Raw genomic sequence first — 15,790 nt, 5'->3', positions numbered from 1 at the left:
ACCAACTGTCTTTGATTAGCAATTAAGTAAATTTAGTGGACTCAGCTGACTGCCCTACCTGTATATATTTCAGACTAGTTAGGGGATGTGCATTGCACAGGGGTGTGTGCATTGGTAACAGGGCTGTGTACTTTTAAACAATAGCATATGTTCACATTTTCAAAGGGAACATTTTATAAGTGAGGCATCAATTTTTAAGAATTATACAAGAATTGAACAAGTATTGGGCAAGGGGCAAGACACAAGGCAAGTACTCTTGTATTACTATGTTTTGTGTATATCATTGTATCCTTTTGCAAGTGCTGCTGTAACACTGTGTCTTATGTGTTTAATTGGTTCCCACTTTCATAATAATGCTCAATATCTTCATACTCCTTTTTGCTACCTCTTGTCTCTATAACAAACTACATTACTCACTTACTCCTTCTCCCTCTCCACCTGCACTGTTCATTAGCCCATCTCTCTTATACTCCTCTTACTTTTGTACTCATGAACTCTACTTATTCCTAAATACTCTCTCTCCCCCCTGCACTTCAGTTAAACAACAGTCTCATTACTGCAAATCTGCTTCTCATCTCATGTCACTCTCCCTCTTGCTCATACTAGCTGCTGGCGACATCTCCCCTAATCCTGGTCCATCACAACCTCCTAACCTTTCACATCCTTGTGTGCCTTTCAATAGACTTCATAAACTAAATTCTGGTAACCTTAATCGCATTCCTCTTACATCTAAAAACCCCTCCCCCTTCACTTGTGCACTCTGGAACTCTCGCTCTGTTTGCAACAAGTTAACTTCTATCCATGATCTCTTTATCTCCCACTCTCTTAACCTTCTGGCTCTTACAGAAACCTGGCTCTCTACTTCAGACACAGCATCCACTGCTGCACTGTCACATGGGGGTCTCCATTTCAGCCACACTCCTAGGTCTGGCAATAGACAAGGAGGTGGTGTCGGTATTTTACTTTCCTCTCAGTGCACCTTTCAACAAATTCAGCCCTTCTCTTCACTCACATTTTCTTCATTTGAAGCACACATGATTCGGTTATTCTCTCCCCTCTCTATACGTGTTGCAGTCATATACCGCCCCCCTGGCTCCCCAACTCAATTTTTAGATCACTTTGCTGCCTGGCTTCCTTATTTCCTTTCCTCAGACACCCCTGCCCTCATTCTTGGCGACTTCAACATCCCCCTTAACAATCCCACTGCCTCATCTGCTAAACAACTTCTGCAACTCACTTCCTCTTTCGGTCTGTCACAATGGACTGATTCTCCCACTCACAAAGACGGTCTCTCCCTTGACCTGATCTTTAGCTATCGATGCACTCTCTCAAACTTCTCAAACTCCCCTTTTCCTCTTTCTGACCACCATCTCCTTACCTGCAACATATCATCCCTTCCTAAAACTCTCCCACCTTCTACTCCTCACACCAAACTTCACAGAAGCATTAGGTCTTTAGATCAGCAACAACTTGCTAATTCCCTTCAACAGCTCCTCTCATCCTTCTCTTCCTTTTCCTGCCCTGAACAATCTATCTGCCACTATAATTCCACCCTTATATCCATCCTTGACAATCTCGCCCCTCTTACCACTGCTAGGAAATCACACACTCATCCCCAGCCCTGGCATACTCCTCTGACACGGTACCTACGCAGATGTTCCCATACTGCTGAACGACATTGGAGAAAATCACGGAGTTCAGCTGATTTTCTTCATTACAAATTCATCTTGAACTCCTACTACTCTGCCCTTAATCTCCACAAGCAACACTACTTCTCTACTCTTATCTCTAATCTTTCTTCAAACCCAAAACGTCTGTTCTCCACTTTCAATACTCTCCTCCGCCCTCCCCCACTTCCTAACACAACTTCTCTGTCAGCTCAAGACTTTGCCAGTCACTTCATTAACAAAATTGATTCCATCAGACATGAAATCAGCTCTCAACACAATTCAATTCTCTCCCCCCTCAAATACTCTCACTCAACCACAACCCTCATAACCTGAAACTTAGTTCATTCTCCCCTGTTACTGAGGACGAAGTTTCAGCACTTATACTGCGCTCTCGCCTCACTACCTGTCCCCTTGACCCTATCCCCTCACAGCTGCTCCCCTCTCTCTCTGCTACCCTTACCCCTATACTAACACACATTTTCAACCTCTCCCTCAGCACTGGTACATTTCCCTCATCAATGAAACATGCACTGGTCACACCTATACTCAAAAAACCTTCCCTTGATCCTACCTCCCCATCCAACTACCGCCCAATTTCCCTCCTCCCTCTTGCTTCAAAGCTTCTCGAAAAACTAGTATATGCACACCTATCCCATTTCCTTACGTTAAACTCCCTTCTTGACCCGCTGCAATCTGGATTTCGTCCCTATCACTCCACAGAGACAGCTATTGTTAAGGTCACCAACGACCTACTTACAGCTAAATCAAAAGGCCACTTCTCTCTGCTTATCCTCCTTGATCTGTCCGCAGCCTTTGACACTGTCGACCACCCTCTTTTGCTCCAAACCCTCCAATCCTTTGGCATCTGTGACACAGCCCTTTCGTGGCTCTCTTCCTACCTGTCAAACCGTACCTTCAGTGTAGCCTTCTCTGGGGCCTCCTCTGCCCCGTCACCACTTTCTGTTGGAGTACCGCAAGGCTCTGTCCTCGGTCCCCTTCTCTTCTCAATCTATACGTCATCACTAGGTTCCCTTATTAAGTCCCACGGTTTCCAATATCATTTGTATGCCGATGACACCCAAATCTACTTCTCTGCACGAGAACTATCTCCTTCCTTGCTAACCCGTGTCACTAACTGTCTTTCTCACATCTCTTCCTGGATGTCCTCTCACTACCTCAAGCTAAATCTCTCCAAAACTGAGCTCCTCATTTTCCCCCCTTCTTCCAAAATCTCCACCCCCAATATCTCTATAACTGTCGACAACTCCATCATTACCCCTACCCCGCATGCCCGATGTCTCGGGGGTCACATTTGACTCAGATCTTTCCTTCACTCCTCACATTCAGTCACTGGCTACAGCCTGCCGCTTCCACCTTAAAAACATCTCTAAAATTAGACACTTCCTTACACAAGACACAACTAAGATTTTAATCCACTCTCTCATTCTTTCCCGCCTTGATTACTGCAACTCTGTCCTCTCTGGTCTCCCCACCTGCCGCATAGCTCCTTTACAATCCATAATGAATGCCTCTGCCAGACTCATCTTCCTTACACGTCGCTCTTCATCTGCTGCGCCTCTCTGCCAATCCCTTCACTGGCTTCCTCTTGCCTCTAGGATCAAACACAAAACTCTCACTCTTACATACAAAGCCCTCAACTGCACTGCTCCCCCCTACATCTCAGACCTTGTCTCCAGATACTCTCCCTCCCGTCCCCTTCGCTCTGCTCATGACCTCCTACTTTCCTCCTCTCTTGTCACCTCATCACACTCCCGTTTACAGGACTTCTCCAGACTGGCTCCCATCTTGTGGAACTCTCTGCCTCGCTCCACAAGACTCTCTTCTAGTTTTAAAAGCTTCAAGTGCTCCCTAAAGACTCTACTGTTCAGGGACGCATACAACCTACGCTGACCTTTCCTATTACCAGTTCCTCTCCTCCACTGCAATCCCCTGAACCCTCTTAGCATGTAAGCCTAAGAGTCCAGCTGTTTGTAGATCACCTTCTTAAGAGCTGAGTACAACAGTGCAACTCTTGGCAGGGCCCTCTACCCTATAATTGTTTTGTTGTACTCCCCCTTTGTTTATAGCGCTGCGGAATCTGTTGGCGCTCTACAAATAACCGATAATAATGATAATAATAATAATGTTTTTGCACTATTTTGAGGATGTCATTACTTTGTGAGTTATAAGTTAAAACTAGTCTGGTTTTACCATCTTGTAGTAGATCTTGCCTTTTGGTATATAACGCTCTTCTTTTAGCTTTTTTGATAGATGTTTGGCTATAACCCCTTTTACTTAGTCTGTTTTCTAATTCTTTAGCTTGTTTTAAACAGTTCATCTTCTGAACAGTTACTTTTTGTGAGCAAGAATTCCCCATATAGGTAGAGATTTAATCGTGCTGGGGGAGTGGGCACTGGTGCTGTAAAGGATGGTATTGGTTGCTGTGTCTTTCCTGAATAGATCAGTGCCTAAAGATCCATTCTCTTTCTTAAATAATCTCAAGTCAAGGAAAGATATTTCTGTTTGGCTTGACTGGTATGTGTGAGTTTTATGTTAAGGTACCAGAAATATATTATCAATATACCTTAACCAGAGGTGTATGTGTTGTCTATATTATTCATTTACGTCTGTGAATACTATTTTGTGCTCCCACCAGCCTAGGAATAAATTTGTGTATGTAGGTGCACAAGCTGTGCCCATTGAAGTCCCTCTTGTCTGCAAGTAGAATCTGTCATTAAATACGAAAAAGTTTTTCTTCAGTACGAATTCCAATAATTATAACACAAAGTTATCATGATTCTCATCTTCATCTGTTCACATATCTAGATAATACTTTACAGCTTTTCATCCTAATTCATGTTTTATGTTTGTATAAAGAGCTTCCACATCTGCTGTGACTAATTATTTAGTGGGGCCTAACTGGAGTCCATGGAATTGTTGTAATGTTTCCATTGTGTCTTTAATGTAAGATGGCATTTGGGTTAAGAATCTGCTCAGTCTTGCATCTACGTATTGACTGGCAATCTTGGTCAGATTGTCATTACCCGACACTATAGGAAGTCCAGGGGGATGTTTACTGTTTTTATGAATCTTAGGAATAAGATAAAAAGTGGAGATCTTAGGATTGGCTACAGTAAGAAACTTTTTCTCTCTATCTGTTAGGATGTCATATACTCTGGCATATGTAATCAGGTCTTTTTATATTCTGTATAAAATTGTTGAACTGTATTGCTCTATAATTTCTTATAGCAGGTTGTGTCTTTGGCCTCTATTTATCAAGCTGTCTACTTACCTGTATTCGACGGCCCCAATACGCTCGCATAAGATCACCTAACATCGCCGCCGCGGACCTTAATACGTTCGCCAAATTTATCAAGAAAGCTGTCAAAAAGCTGCGCACCAAGTACGGTGCGATGAGCAGCGGACTGTTGTTAACTAACAGTCATCGATCTCGCTGCTCTTTGGCTTATTCGCAGCTTTCTTGCTACCCTGTCACTAAGCACCCACACTAAACTATACTGTTTTACCCCCTATACCGCTTCTCCCGGACTCCCCGCAACTAAATAAAGTGTTTAACCCCTAAACCACCGCCCCTGGACCCCGCCGCAACTAAATAAAGTGTTTAACCCCTAAACCGCCGCTCCCGGACCCCGCCGCAACCTACATTATATCTATTAACCCCTAATCTGCTGCCCCTATACAGCCGCCACCTACATAAAGTTATTAACCCCTATCCTGCCGATCCCGGACCCTGCCGCAACTAAATAAATTGTTTAACCCCTAAACCGATGCTCCCGGAGCCCACCGCCATCTACATTATACCTATTAACCCCTAATCTGCCGCCCCCTATACCGCCGCCACCTACATAAAGTTATTAACCCCTATCCTGCTGATCCCGGACCCCGCCGCAACTAAATAAATTGTTTAACCCCTAAACCGCCGCTCCCGGAGCCCACCGCCACCTACATTATATTTATTAACCCCTAATCTGCCCCCCTACACTGCCGCCACTATAATAAAGTTATTAACCCCTAAACCTAAGTCTAACCCTAACCCTAACACCCACTAACTTAAATATAATTTAAATAAATCTAAATAAAATAACTATAATTAAATAAATTATTCCTATTTAAAACTAAATACTTACCTATAAAATAAACCCTAAGCTAGCTCCAATATAACTAATAGTTACATTGTAGCTAGCTTAGGGTTTATTTTTATTTTACAGGCAAGTTTGTATTTATTTTAACTAGGTACAATAGTTATTAAATAGTTATTAACTATTTAATAACTACCTAGCTAAAATAAATACAAATTTACCTGTAAAATAAATCCTATCCTAAGTTACAATTACACCTAACACTACAATTAAATAAATTAAATTAATTAACTACAATTACCTACAATTAAATACAATTAAATAAAATAAACTAAAGTACAAAAAAAAAAAAAACACTAAATTACAGAAAATAAAAAAAATATTACAAGATTTTTAAACTAATTACACCTAATCTAAGCCCCCTAATAAAATAAAAATGCCCCCCCCCCAAATAATAAAATTCCATACCCTACACTAAATTACAAATAGCCCTTAAAAGGGCTTTTTGCGGGACATTGTCCCAAAGTAATCAGCTCTTTTACCTGTAAAAAAAGAAATACAACCCCCCCAACATTAAAACCCACCACCCCCACACCCATACCTACTCTAAAACCCACCCAAACCGCCCTCACCCTACCTTGAGCCGTCTTCACCCAGCCGGGCACAAGTGGACCTCCAGAGGGGCAGAAGTCTTCATCCGATCCGGGCAGAAGAGGACCTCCAAGCGGCAGAAGTCTTCATCCAGGCGGCATCTTCTATCTTCATACATCCTGAGCAGAGCGGGTCCATCTTCAATCCATCCGATGCGGAGCATCCTCTTCCATCGACGTCCTAACGAAGAATGAAGGTTCCTTTAAATGACGTCATTCAAGATGGCGTCTTTTGAATTCCGATTGGCTGATAGGATTCTATCAGCCAATCGGAATTAAGGTAGGAAAAATCCTATTGGCTGATGCAATCAGCCAATAGGATTGAAGTTCAATCCTATTGGCTGATCCAATGAGCCAATAGGATTGAGCTCGCATTCTATTGGCTGTTCCAATCAGGACTTTTTCACCTTTAATTCCAATTGGCTGATAGAATTCTATCAGCCAATCGGAATTCAAGGGAAGCCATCTTGGATGATGTCATTTAAAGGAGAATTCATTCTTGAAGATCCATCGACAGAAGAGCATGCTCCGCGCCGGATGTCTTGAAGATGGAGCCGCTCCGCATTGGAAGGATGAAGATAGAAGATGCCGTCTGGATGAAGACTTCTGCCCGTCTGGAGGACCACTTCTTGACGCCTGGATGAAGACTTCTCCCAGCTTCATTGAGGACTTCTTGCCGCTTGGATGAAGACTTCTCCCGGCTTCATTGAGGATGGATGTCTGGTCTTCAAAAACTGTAAGTGGATCTTCGGGGGTTAGTGTTTGGTTTTTTTAAGGGTTTATTGGGTGGGTTTTATTTTTAGATTAGGGTTTGGGCGGAGAAAGAGCAATGGGGAGCTTACTTTTTTAAATAGGATTTTATTTGGGGGGGTTGGTTGTGTGGGTGGTGGGTTTTACTGTTGGGGGGTTGTTTGTATTTTTTTTTTACAGGTAAAAGAACTGATTTATTTGGGGCAATTCCCCGCAAAAGGCCCTTTTAAGTGCTATTGGCAGTTTAGTTTAGGCTAGGTTTTTTTTTATTTTGGTAGGGCTTTTTTGTTTTGATAGGGCTATTAGATTAGGTGTAATTAGTTTAAATATTTGATAATTTATTTTTTATTTTGTGTAATTTAGTGTTTTTTTTTTTTGTAATTTAGTTAATTGTATTTAATTAATGTAATTTATTTAATTGCAGTGTAAGGTTAGATGTTAGTGTAAGACAGGTTAGTTTTCATTTTACAGGTAAATTTGTATTTATTTTAACTAGGTAGTTATTAAATAGTTAATAACTATTTACTAACTAATCTACCTAGTTAAAATAAATTCAAACTTAGCTGTGAAATAAAAATAAAACCTAAAATAGCTACAATGTAACTATTAGTTATATTGTAGCTAGCTTAGGGTTTATTTTACAGGTAAGTATTTAGTTTTAAATAGGAATTATTTAGTTAATGATAGTAATTTTTATTTAGATTGAATTTAATTATATTAAAGTTAGTGGGTGTTAGGGTTAGACTTAGGGTTATGTTTAGGGGTTAATAACTTTAGTATAGTGGCGCCTACAGTCATGTAGGTTGCGGCAATGTTAGGGACAACAGATTAGGGATTAATAATATCTAACTATTGTTTACGATGCGGGTGTGCGGTGGTTTAGGGGTTAATATGTTTATTATAGTGGTGGCGATGTCCGGAGTCGCATATTAGGGGTTAATAATTTTATTTTAGTGTTTGCGATGCGGGAGGGCCTCGGTTTAGGGGTTAATAGGTAGTTTATGGGTGTTAGTGTACTTTTTAGCTCTTTAAGTTAGTTTTTAGCTCTTTAGTTATGAGTTTTATGTTACAGTTTTGTAGCATAAAACCCATAACTACTGACTTTCAGTTTACGGTATGGATCTTGACAGTATGGGCTGTACCGCTCACTTTTTGGCCGGACAGGCAAACTCGTAATACGGCGCTATGGAAGTCCCATTGAAAAAGGACTTTTCGAAAGCTGCGGTAGTTACGTTGCATTAAGGCTAAAAAAGTGTGCGGTTCAGATATACCTGCAAGACTCGTAATACCAGCGGTAGTAAAAAAGCAGCGTCATGAGGCTTTTTCACTCATAATGCAAAACTCGTAATCTAGCCGAGAATAAACAAGAGACAGCAGCCAAAATCAACCTCACAGTGAGGGGTGGATGGGTTGGAGAGAGAGCCCAGTCCATTTGAAAAAGTATTCCTGTCGCTGCTATTGACTGTTTTTTGTGTTCTGAATGAAGACTTTTTACTGTCTTAAGATATATTAGCAAACTACTGGTCAGGAAAGGAATGACCTTTTTTAATAAAGGTGTGTATATGAAAGCCAATGGAGTTAGACCGTTTAAAAGCACAATAGTATAGTAGCACAGCAGTAAGAAAGGGCATACTGTAGAAAGGGTTCATTAAAATAAAAAACACACTCAGACCACAAGCTAGAGACATAAATGGTTGCTGCAAATAAAATGCATGTGCGGTGAACTAGAAACCTGTTGCTTCCATGTGTGACATCACCACAATGCTTCCTGCTTACATCAAAATGAACCCATTTTATGTATTCCTTAAAATGCATATGTATTTTAGCCTTCTATGCTAATGCACCATAGACCTGGCAACTTTGAAAAATATTTCATAGTGTGCAACAATTTGCTTATTAAATAATCTCACATGAAGTGTGTATAAAGTTTTTTTTTTTAATTCTTAATAGCCCACAACAAACAGAGCAATAAAGAAAAAGAAAAATGTTAAAGCTTTGATTTCCAGGATAACAGTACAGAAATTGAACTTGTTCATGCCCCCACTACACTTGGGGCTCCATTTATCAATCATTTGGGGAATTCTCCTTTCTGTTCTCCTATCAGTTCTCCACAGCTCTCCTTAGGAGAGGAGCACATGTGCGCCCATATTTATCATAAAAAAGTTGTTTTTTCTCCATGGGAGAGCTGAGGAGAGCTGGGGAGAACTAATGATAAATTTCTCCAGTCGGATTAGTATCTTCTCCTTATTTATCACTAAAAATAAGCAACTATTCTCCATGTCAATCATTTATAAACCAATAGAAATCTTTATACTGCCTCCTAGTAGCTTTGTTAACGCCCCTCTTCAGCAAACTTTCATATAAGAAAATAGATCTACATTTTCATTGTTTTTGTGCTTAAATTTTAGCGCATTTTTATATCTTATTGTTATGCCCCAATAAATATCATTTTTGTGCTCTGTTATATATTATTTTGGTGCTCCATTATATTTTTTTTTTACTCCATCATAAATTATTATTGCGCTCCAATAACCATTATTATTTTGCTTTGTTATAGATATTTTTTGCACCTTGTAGAGCCCTTTTTTTGTGTGTAACTGCTTCTACAACTGGTAGAGAATAGATTTCTAATGCTGTTCTCCACTTTAGCTATGGAGAACTTTAAGGTAGGAACTTGCAGGAGAACTTTCAGTCCTCCACAGGAGAATATAAATGATAAATTTGTAACTAGGAGAATTATGAGGAGAACTATATGAAATACGACTAAAAAGATCTAATTTAACCCTTTTTTTGGAGAACATGTTCTCCAAGGAGAGTTAGAACTTGCCCAATTTTAGGAGTATTTTTGAATGATAAATAGGAGAATTATTTCTCATGAGAACTTTTAGGAGAAAATATAGGAGAATTGGAATGATAAATAGAGCCCTTGAAGTGAACCTGGATTCCTATTACTGCATTAATTACTGACATCATTGTTTACATGGCCAAGGTAGTAACCCTAGTTTGAATCCTGAACCTGTAGTCACAAATAGAATTTGTTCTTAAAGGGACAGTAAAGTCAAAATTAAACATACACGATTCTGATAGAGCATGCACTTTTAAATAATTTTCCAATTTACTTTTTTTTTTAATCAGTTTTGTATAGTTCCCTTAATGTTCCATGTTAAAGAGTAATCAGGAGGTTGTATGTGTGTCTAGCCATCTGGCAACAATGTTTGCAACAATATTTATAGCAATGTTATAGATATTTGCAAACACTGCTGTCATAGAGTATCTGTAGCATTCTAGGCAGCATTGTTTGCAACTACATATTACATTGCTATAAATATTGTTGCAAATACTGCTGCCATATGGCTAAAGCCATGTTCACATAGGATCTCACATAGGATTACTATTTAATAGATTATATCAAGAAAACTAAGTAAAATTGATGATAAAAATAAATTGGAAAGTTGTTTAAAAGCCCATGGTCTATCCATTCAATTAAGTTTAATTTTGACTTTACTGTCCCTTTAAGCTGCTGGAAAAGAAAACAACTTTTACAAGAAGCATTTTTGCTAATGGAAGTATATTGAAAAAAAAAAAAAAGATTTTAATTTAAAATTGAACTGCACCCATACACATTTTAGTTTTTACCTTTCTATCCCATTAACCTCAAAGCTGTAAGAAAGTACTAACACACATAAGCTCTAGGGCAAAAAAGAGAAAGTTTAACACAGGCTTTCTGAACCCACAGGTTTCAGGAGATGGTTGCAATTCATTGCTATTAGTTGCAGCTCTGGTAGTCAATGGGTTAATGGTATCAGCCCAACACCTAATACAATTTAACACCTTGACTATCAAAGTGAACAATAAAACATTGCTTCACAGTGCCTTGCCATACTTTGTTGCAACCAAGGGTTAAGTTGTCATTGTGACCTATGACATTTTCATGCAGCTAAAATTCCACATGCAGCAGGTCATTAAATACCACAAGGTGTTTTCACATCACCTCTGTGACTGAATACCATACAGTCTGTAATTCAGTCTTAACAAATCGCATACCAATATGTCGAGCACCTATGTTTTGTAATATTCTAGTATTTTGAGAAAAATACAGATAGTAAAACAAATTACTGAAATAATTAAATGTTAGCAATACTAATCACAGATTAATAAATGTCACCAAATTCAAAGCACAGCTGACATTCCTTCACATTAAATTAGGACTTGCACATAGCTCTTATCTACAAATAATGAGTAGATAGATATTACAGATTCTCTACAACAGTCTGTGGACAGGGGAGGAGCACACTGCCGGTCTCAGGGGAGGAGAGAGGCTTCAGTGTGTTAGGTTACATTAGAAAGAGAATGAGGGGGAGGAAGAGACATGAACAAGCAGATACTCAGCGTGAGCTTGTGCTGCTGTTCTCACTGCTCTCCCGTGTTAACCGCACACTGTGTGATTTAAGCACATCACCAAATGACTGAAAAAAAACCCACAAAAAATCGTTTGTCACATGCTTAGACCGTGTGAGGCACGACTGGCTGTCACAATGAGACAAGAAGGGGGTCTGATTGTTTTATTGATTTCTTCAATGTTATTTTTACAAGGATGTTGAAAATAATGTAACATAAAATACACCATCTCTGATCTCTCCTGGATTGGAAATGTAACACAGATCATGTGACTGGGTACCACGCGGCAAGCCTGTATCCAGAAGCAGCTCTTTTCTCCTGGTCCTGACACCTGTCGCACACTCTGATTGGCTGTCGGTTGGAGTCTTATTTGCATAACAAGTACTGCTGCTCCACGTGACCTGGTTAAGGTGTAAGAGACCGGCACCGATATAACATCATCCCCCCTGGGATGCAGGAATGTTATGCTTCTATACATGGACATTGGGGATGAGATGCTCAGCTCATACCAGTAAGTGATGTCTGTAGTCTTTGATGGTAACGGAGATAAGGAAGGTGTATGAGGAGCTGGGTAAAATGAGTGCTTGTTCTAGGTTCCTGATACAGGTGGTCCTTTAGCATAAAAATCGAAATAATAATGGAATAATAAAATGTTGCTTTTGTCTGGCAAGATTTGACATTGAAGTGATTAATATAGCTAAAGTATACTATATCATTTTTGAGCTATGTTTGAGCTATTTTAATTACTTTGTTAAATTCTATATAATAAACTGAATTTCTGAGTAATTATGGATTATGCCAGTTATAAAATTCATGTGGCCTACTAAATATTTAAAGTCATATGTGATATGCATAAATCACACAGTGTGCAAGAGACCTGTGAAAGCAGCTGCACAATATCACACTGGGTAGCTGCTTCTCCTCAGCCATAGAGGTCATGCATTGATTACTTTAATGCAGCTCTCGGTTTTAAAACAGCTGGAATGCTGAGAGTTTGAGATATATATATATATATACATATATATATATATATATATATACATATATATATACATATATATATATCTGTCAATTGGTTCGGATACTGTTATGCTTCTGCAAAGAAATGCAACACAACAAGTTGAAAGGAATGATATCCTATATAATAAAAGGCCAGGTATGGTTGTCCGACACAGTCATGCACAGTAGAGACTGCGCAAGACAAACATACAGTGCAGGACAAACATACCTGTCCTTAAGGATCAGTGTATTCCCTAAATCTGGCGCAGTAGAGACTGCGTGAGACAAACATACCTGGCCTTAATTGGCCCGTGTACACAGGCTTTAACACTAGTCAGTACATAATGCAGTAATAGGAATCCAGGTTCACTTCAAGTGCATAATGATGTTGTGCTTTTCTTTATTGCCCTGTTTGTTGTGCACTACCATCAGGTAAAAATCCCTTTTTTGTTCATGTTTAGCTTATACACACTTCTTGTAACATTACTGAATAAGCAAATTAGTGCACACTATGAAATATTTTTCAAAATTGTCCGGTCTGATATCTGTTAATGACCATATTGTTTTTATAGATATAAGGCCCTATTAGGCTTGAATGTCTAAGACTAAGGGAATCAATTTCTAAAGCACAAATATTTTAAACAAATACCAATAGTTTATGTTTGTGAGTAATGTTACATAACACATTATGGTTATTTCTAGGGCTAGTAACTAACGCCTCTTTTAAAGAAACATTACGATTTAAAAAGTTACATGCTCCAATTTGGAGCATGTCATGCTTGCAATATTGACCTAAGGGGGTTAAACACAAAGGAAAGTTCCACCGGACATTGACGGTCAGCCACTCATGAGCGTCAGTTACATATCTGCCAATTACTGTATGTGTCCTCTTATTCCCTGAATCTGAGGCTTAAATCAATTACTTTGAGATTTAAAAAAAAGAGAAAGTGATAACATATATTACTATTTAATTCTAGTTAGAAAAATAAACGTGAAGACGTTCGCTCTTAGTTTTAAAATTTAGGGCCCCGATGATCTAAGACATCTAATGAGTACATTTTAGAAATATAAATTTAAAGGGATACTAAACCAAAATATTTTCTTTCATGATTCAGACAGAACATGCAATTTTAAGCAACTTTCTAATTTACTCCTATTATTATTTTTTCTTTGTACTTTTGCTATCTTTATTTGAAAAAGCTGGAATCTAAGCTTAGGAACCGGCCCATTTTTGGTTCAGCACCCTGGGTAATGCTTGCTGATTGGTGGCTACATTCAGACACCAATCAGCAAGCTCTACACAGGTGCTAAACCAAAACTGGGCCGGCTCCTTAACTTAGATTCCTACTTTTTCAAATAAAGATAGCAAGAGTACAAAGAAACATTGATAATAGGAGTAAAATAGAAAGTTGCTTTAAAATTGCTTGCTCTATCCAACTCATGAAAGTTTAATTTTGACTAGACTAACCTTTTAAGCTTGAGAACTGTTTATCTCGCTATATGCAGTGTTCTAGATGGGAAGAAGACACACATACATTGCAATATAATGCTCAAAAAAGCCCCCAAAGATTTTGCATGGTTTCTCTCCATATGAGTTGTGAATCATCAGACCCTTAGTGAGATTTTTTATATATATATAGTGTGGTATCTCCTAAGTAATGTGAAATTGAACACCATAAATTGAAAATGTATGTGCAGTAATAGTATAATGCTTGCTTCTCTTTAGACGAGTTATGAATAACTTGTAAACTACATTGCATTGTGAATAAGCCTCAACAGTTATATGTGCCAGAATTCATGCTGAATGATCAGCGTGACAGTTACATGCGTTCTTTGTTGTATGCATTTAAAAACACAGTTGTACTCTAAGATTCCAGAACCACATTATGTCCTCATTTCACCTTCATTTTGCTTATGAGCACTCTAGTAAATTCTATGTATGTTTACAATGATGTAGCAACATTTGTACTACACAATAAAGGTCTGTACCTGAAATTGACATATTCACCTCATTCGACCCTTTTCTGAGAATAATATAATTAATTTTCTCTGAGAACATTCTGCATTTGAAAAGAGAAATTACATTTAAATGCATTTTTATTGTTTATTGTGCCAACATCACCTATGCAATTTCTGAAAGCAAATAAGATTATTCGTAAACTGTATACAGAACTAAAAGTAATAATCAACCTGTGTTATTCAATAAGAAGACAATATCTAAGTAAGAATTTATTTGCTACTTAATATAAAATTGTGATGTATACTTTTAAATTTGTTGTTCATGGCATTTTATTTTCTATCCTTATTTTTTTAGTAGCAAAATTCTAAGGCCTAGATTTAGAGTTTGGCGGTAGCCGTCAAAACCAGTGTTAGAGGCTCCTAACGCTGGTTTTAGGCTACCGCCGGTATTTGAAGTCAGTCAGGAAAGGGTCTCACTTTGCAGCCGCGACTTTTCCATACCGCAGATCCCCTTACGTCAATTGCGTATCCTATCTTTTCAATGGGATCTTTCTAACTCCGGTATTTAGAGTCGTGGCTGAAGTGAGCGTTAGAAATCTAACGACAAAACTCCAGCCGCAGAAAAAAGTCAGTAGTTAAGAGCTTTCTGGGCTAACGTCGGTTTATAAAGCGCTTAACTACTGTGCTCTAAAGTACACTAACAGCCATAAACTACCTATGTACCCCTAAACCTAGGTCCCCCCACATCGCCGCCACTCGATTAAATTTTTTAACCCCTAATCTGCCAACCGCCACCTACGTTATACTTATGTACCCCTAATCTGCTGCCCCTAACACCGCCGACCCCTATATTATATTTATTAACCCCTAACCTGCCCCCCACAACGTCGCCGCCAGCTACCTACAATAATTAACCCCTAATCTGCCGACCGCAAAGCGCCGCCACCTACATTATAGCTATGTACCCCTAATCTGCTGCCCCTAACACCGCCGACCCCTATATTATACTTATTAACCCCTAATCTGCCCCCCTCAATGTCGCCTCCACCTGCCTACACTTATTAACCCCTAATCTGCCGAGCGGATCTCACCGCTACTATAATAAAGTTATTAACCCCTAATCCGCCTCACTCCCGCCTCAATAACCCTATAATAAATAGTATTAACCCCTAATCTGCCCTCCCTAACATCGCCGACACCTAACTTCAATTATTAACCCCTAATCTGCCGACCGAATCTCGCCGCTACTGTAATAAATGTATTA

General features: G+C 39.0%; 1 protein-coding gene across 4 annotated transcripts in view; it reads left to right on the top strand.

The window, feature by feature from the left end:
• The window catches only part of PLAAT1 (phospholipase A and acyltransferase 1), a 717,153-nt gene that overhangs the window by 665,319 nt on the left and 36,044 nt on the right, over window positions 1-15,790 (top strand). The window contains exon 1 of one of the 4 annotated variants that reach the window (XM_053710224.1): window positions 11,535-12,079. The exons of the other annotated variants lie outside the window; for them this stretch is intronic. The gene's annotated coding sequence lies outside the window, so the exon portion shown is untranslated. Of the gene's footprint in view, window positions 1-11,534; window positions 12,080-15,790 lie in introns of those variants that run through there. 4 annotated transcript variants of the gene reach the window in all.

The sequence above is a fragment of the Bombina bombina genome, chromosome 4, assembly GCF_027579735.1.
Source record: "Bombina bombina isolate aBomBom1 chromosome 4, aBomBom1.pri, whole genome shotgun sequence".
Lineage (NCBI taxonomy): Eukaryota > Metazoa > Chordata > Amphibia > Anura > Bombinatoridae > Bombina > Bombina bombina.
The sequence above is the reverse complement of the archived record's forward strand: the minus strand, read 5'-3'. Positions and strand labels throughout refer to the sequence as shown.